General features: G+C 37.4%; 1 protein-coding gene across 6 annotated transcripts in view; it reads left to right on the top strand.

The window, feature by feature from the left end:
* The first annotated feature begins 1,290 nt into the window (after positions 1–1,290).
* sipa1l1 (signal-induced proliferation-associated 1 like 1) overlaps positions 1,291–6,000 on the top strand; it is a 63,392-nt gene continuing 58,682 nt past the window's right edge. For 3 of the 6 annotated variants that reach the window (XM_043219434.1, XM_043219431.1, XM_043219429.1), the window contains exon 1: positions 1,293–1,593. The gene's annotated coding sequence lies outside the window, so the exon portion shown is untranslated. Of the gene's footprint in view, positions 1,594–6,000 lie in introns of all 6 variants that reach the window. The other 3 variants (XM_043219433.1, XM_043219432.1, XM_043219435.1) reach the window with 2 other exon arrangements.

The following is a 6,000-nucleotide window of genomic DNA, read 5'->3' as shown; positions in this document are numbered from 1 at the left end:
TGCAAACGTATTCTTTATCATTATTCATTCCTACACGTTTAGTTACATTTAAGCATTTACCTCGTTTCATTCAAGGTTGCTATGTCAGGTTTCCAGAGGCTTAACTATAAACAGTCGCAAGTGTATTGTCATAATACATAATACAGTGGAATAGTCATCATTAAAGTTGCTTAATGAAAGTATAGACATAAACTCACCGTTTGTGTAAAACATAATGCAAAATGGCTTTATTTGGGAATTTTTCAGACAAAAAAAAAAGACTTTTGAAATTGTCTGTAAAAAATTGTCTGTTGTCACAATAGCAGGTTTTGGGAAGGTTACTTTGGAAATGTAATATATTGCAGATTACAAGTTGCCCTGTTTAAAAAGTAGTGTCATTATTTCAATTACTTTATTAAAGCAATGCAACTGATTACATTTAATTACTTTTCAAACATTTAGACCAGGCAGGGTTAACCTTAATAAATCCTAATTACTCTCAAAATCCTTCATCACTTGATTTAATTTCGATTTAATTTTAATCATTAGAATGATTTAATTTTAATGCACGGCCGCCACAAAATCAAACTTTAGCACATCTTTTTACTTGAGACCATCCTGAGGTTAAATAAATATTAAAAATCATAGTTTAATAGTTATGATACTGTTTTTGCGATCTTTGCATAGCTATGAAAACAAACACCGTCACCTAACAATTCTTTGGGGGGAAAAAGTTAAATGAAGTCTTAAGTTTAATCTTAACTCACAGAAACATTGGTGTCTCATATTTTTAAGCAGTCAGTTCAATTTGGAAAAGATATCAAATTAAATCTGTATGTGTAAAATAAAGAGATGTAACCCCCTGTAATTTAATTACACAATTTCTTTTCTCTGTAACTGCGAGATTACATTTATTTAGTAATTAACCTATGTAATTTCATTATGTAGTTACTCGTAACACTGTGCAATGGGCAAACACATTTTATAATCAATACTAAACATTATCTCAATGTACTCAAATGAGGTAAAACGCTGTTAATGTGTTTATTACTAGTCAAAGTGCTAATTATTATGCACAGGATAAAACATGCCATCAGTGCTACTAACACTCCACAGATTTGGTAAAGCAAATGTTGGACAGGTCAACCCAAGACAACAGAATACCAGTCGCGTGATAGCCGTGCAGCACATAAATTGTGCTGTTGCTACGGCAACCCTGTCCGTAGGGGGCCCATTCCCACAGATACAAATAAGCCTCCAAATCACGCTCCGTTCTGCGTTCAGCTATCGCGAGATTCCTGACAACGAAGCCGAGCAGCGGCTTGCAGTGACCTCATCAGCAGCTGCAGCGCGAGGCGGAGCTGCAACTTTTGTATGAACTTCGAAGTTGAATAATTGTGAACGAGACGCTGGGGCCAACGGCGGTGCCGCTGGAGTAGATACAACAATACAGCGAAAAATCTCCGGGAAAACGGCAGGAATAACGGCCGCACGCAGACTGCACTCCGCTGGCGAATATTACGAGACGGAGAGACGCTCGTGTCGGACTTTTATCGCAAGATTTTGTGGGAGAAGAGACCGCACGAGAGCAGCGAGAGGTGGAGAGAGAAGAAGGTGAGTTCGTAAGATGTCTGTGATTTAACTGTTACTGCCAACTCCGAAACGTGCTTGTGTATCTGTAAAGAGCCCCACGGGTGTGTTTTCTCGAAGAAAGCGTGTTTTTTTTTACACGCCGAAATGCTCGCTTTATCTCTCCGAGTTGCGACGGTTAACGATAATCTCGGCTCTCACCTGATTTTTTAGAGGAAAACGGGATTCGATAAGAAAGTTCCAGTGAAAACGGAACCGTTTTGATAACCGATAGCAGGCAGAATGTAAATATGAACCGTGGTCCTATGTGTCGTGATTACTCGGTCTCGGTCTGATAAACAAGATAGCGCAAGGTGAAAATGGTGCAGTTATAGTTGAAGAGTTTTGGTCTTAACTCCAGATGTGGGAAGAACACAGAAACACAGCCGAGTACAGCTGACAGCCGAGCAACTTCATCAACATTGATTGTGCACGTCACATGCACATTTAATCGTCATTGCATCGGTCAAGAAAATTGAATAATATGGATAGCATAGCAACTTATGAAAAGGCATAAGTCTGTCTAGGGTGGTTTGCGTTATTGTGCCAAAAGTTGCTTGGTAATTAATTCAGAAATATTTAAATTCTTGTCTTTTCAGTTCTTTGTAATGAAGTGAAATTTATGGTGTGGTTTACAGGCCTGGAATCATGGAATTAATTTACTGATTTTTTTTTTATTCTAGCCATACCAGCAGACATATCTTCGGTGGCTGATGTTTTTTTAAATGCGATCTCTGTGGAATAAATTCTTAGTAATCACAAATGGTCTGATACGTTTTGCACGATAATGGATCAAAAAGTATCCATCCATCTAAAACCAGTGAGCAGCGTTTTTTGGCCATCACATGCTCATCCCGGATGCTAATATCTATGGGATCTGCTGCATTAGCTGAGAATCAGATCAGGTGTCCAACCGAAGAAGTCATCGGGCTGTAGATCAGATCGCATTTATTATGCATAACATTTTGTCACGTCGAAATTGTGAGGTCTGTGTTGTAGGTTGACTAATGGCCCTTCACTCCGTTTTCTCCCTGTAAGGGCTTCGCTGATTTGTCATTTGCATGTCTTTTCTTCGTTGTGTGGGTGGTGTGTGTTCACTGTGTATTGGCCAGGCTCTAAATGCAGTTTGTGTGGGGGTGGATTTGAAGAGCAGGTCACTGATTGAAGTGCTTTCTGGCATTCCCATTTTTAACTTTAGATCTATGGAAGGTGGAGACCGTCACACGACCTTAAAAGTGACCAAGGTGGAACTTTGAGTTTGCATCCTTGAGATGTCCTTGAGACGTCGATATCAGTGTTTGTTTTGACAGGGCCGACACCATTTTTATTTAGTCTTGGTGTGGTTGAGTAAAAGTGTGCAATCTAACTACTTTTAGACTTTTTTTTTGGACCTCATTCATACTTCCACTTTGTTGTTAAATCCACCTGTAGAACAGCGTGGATTTCATTTTGTTATATACACGCTGCCTGCTATATGCTTTTTTTTTAAAGACAAAACAATGTATTAATAACTTGAATTTGATCAAGTCAGTAGCAAGTAGATATCATTCCTACTGTGCAAAACATACTTGGATTTAATGTTTTCTTTCCCCAGCCTCTATCTAAGAATGCCAAGGATGCAGTTATCTGCAGGCAGTGTCGCATTTCCAATATTAAGTAGCCTATTGAAAGGGAGTGTGTAGGTGGACACGCACATGTTGTGAAACATGTAGAAAAGGAAATGTGCGAGGGGGAAAAAGACGCCTGGGTGGATGATTGGCAGCAGAGGGATTATCAAGAGTTTTTCACATGTAGAGTGGCTCCAGATTCTATAGATACTGCTGAATTAAGGTTGGGCAAATAAGTTTTAATCATTGCCTCAGGCATAACAAATTATGTGTGAGGTTCAGCGCTTAACAGCCTCTCCTGTTGTTCTTGTATATACGCTGTTGCTATGGAAGTTTGGTTTATGTAAAATCACGTCAGTTGTTTGGTTATGCAAGAATATTTTTCAAGATTTGGCAGCAGACAACATATAAATCTAATTCTGTAACGCATGTGATCCAATCATCAGACGGTATCTAATGGTCTTACTTTTTAATTGTGATGCAGAGCCTGATCTTTGGGTTTGTTCAGTCTTACTTATATTCTCTGAAGCCATATCCTATCGCGCATATCTTTGGGCACATTGCTTTGGGATTCGGGAAGCTTTTAAAGGGTTAGTTCCCCAAAAAATGGAAAATTCTGTAATAATTTCTTGAACTGGATGTTGCATGTTGATTCACACATGAAGATAAACATGATCATTTTATGCCATCTATTAAAAAAATCTAAACAATTCGCATGTTTTTTTGTGATGAAATTATGTGTGTTTTTTTTTTTAAATAATGAAGGCTTTTATTTGTAATATAAACACTGATTAATGCACATGCATATAGGGATGTATTTTTGTACTTTTTGATAAGTAAAAGTTTTGGCTGGCATAGATTTTTAATAGATGGACAAAAGTGATTAGAGCTTAGTACATACATTTTAATTTGATGAACAAAAGATGAATGGGTTTGGAGTGAGTAAATGAAGACGCAATTTTCCCATTTTGGGGAATAATTCCTTTCAGAGTGTCTGCGCAAATAAGTGCCCACAGGTGATTATGACATAAGTGTTGTTACAAACAGGAAAAGGAAACAACCTTTTCCATGCAAATTGCTATATTTAGGTTATTAAGTTGCCTGCTATTAAAAAGGTATTTTTAATTTTTTTAATTTATTTATTTTTTAAATCAGCCACTGGTGGTTTCAACTAGTACTAATTTCCAGCATATTGTTCTGCCACCTCATTTAATCTCCCATTTTCCTGGAAGCAGCAGCTGTTGATGCCGATCTGATGAATGGCAAAGAAACAGTTGAAGGTTCAGAATGTATCTGCATTATCGCTGATATTCCCACCAACTGTCTTGCCATCTGCCTAACGGCGCTTGTTGTGTTCCGTGCAGGAGAACAGAGATTTTCAGCCTCTTGCAATAGAGAGGATGGGTGTTAACACGGCACCCAAATGCTGAAATTAGTATTGAAGGCACCCATCTTAGTTTTGGACTCAATAATTACAGTCCTGTCTCCTCTACCACTTTGGGCTCCATCTTAATGCAGGCTGTAGCCTCAGATTTATGCAGCCATTAGTCATGTAGACAGTCTGTTGAAAATTGAAGGTGAGAAATGAGTGCCGAGGAATTTGAGATGAAAGATTCTTACTATGTTTTTGATTCATGCAGTTTATTCACAACTCTCGGTATTGGACCTTTTCTGAAGTAATGTTGTTTTTTTCCTATCAGAAATTAAACCAAAAAGTAAGGCTATCAAACGATTAATCTCAATCAAAATAAAAGTTTTTATTCTCTCTCACACACACACACACACACACACACACACACAGATGTGTGTATATATATATGTATATATGTACATGTATGAATGTATATATATTTTTTAAACAAATATATATAATTACACTACTTTTTATATGTACATGAATGCGTGTGTATTTATGTCCATATCAAATATAAGCAGTACACTCATATACAAGTTTTAAACTAAAACTTTTTTGTTGGATGCAATTTAATTATTTAACAACACTAACCAGAAGCCTAATGCCTTTTGCAGTCCGAAACCTAGTTAAGTCAGAATTGCTTGGATGCATTATCAGTGGTGATTCACCTTCCAGTCAAATGGAAGATTTTTAGGGACTAACACAAATGTCTCAAGCAAACATCTTACGGAGAGTCACTTATCCACTTTCATGATGAAATCACCCCGTTTAATAAATGCGAGCTTGTCAATGTCATATTCTTCAAGCCTTTCAAGATTCCTTTTGATCTATTTTAAAACTAATCTCATTTTGAACACTGTGTCTTTTGGAACACGTTATTTGTTCGCATGTTCACTTCCCTTAGTCATAATGCGGTTTCCTAGTAACAGCTTCGAGGTTTGGTTTATTGGCCAGTTAGTTCAACTGCTCTTCTTTGGAATCTGTTGTAAGAGTGGAGTGTGTCAGGCAGGTCTTCCTATGTATTACATTTGTTTCTGTGCGACCTACATCCACGCTGTGGTAGTGGTTTCGGTATTTCACAAAACATTAAGTCACCATGTTCTCTAATGGCATAATCACAGACTTCAGATTATATACTAACAGACTAGCATTCTGGTTGCAAGTGGATAGATTTACAAGAAAGCAATGTCTCTGCGTTCAATAATGAAATGCCTTGGTTTAAAATAGTTAAATCTTGTCATTTTACGGATACTCTATTCTCCAAATTTGATACTGTTCAGTGCTTCACCACGATATGTATTGTTTAAAATAAATAAAGGTGGTTGATTGATTGATAATAAGCTGATACGTACATTGCTGTGTTGGTGAAAT

This window comes from Puntigrus tetrazona, chromosome 20 (assembly GCF_018831695.1).
Source record: "Puntigrus tetrazona isolate hp1 chromosome 20, ASM1883169v1, whole genome shotgun sequence".
NCBI lineage: Eukaryota > Metazoa > Chordata > Actinopteri > Cypriniformes > Cyprinidae > Puntigrus > Puntigrus tetrazona.
Note: the sequence above shows the minus strand (reverse complement) of the source record. Positions and strands in the feature narration are given on the sequence as shown.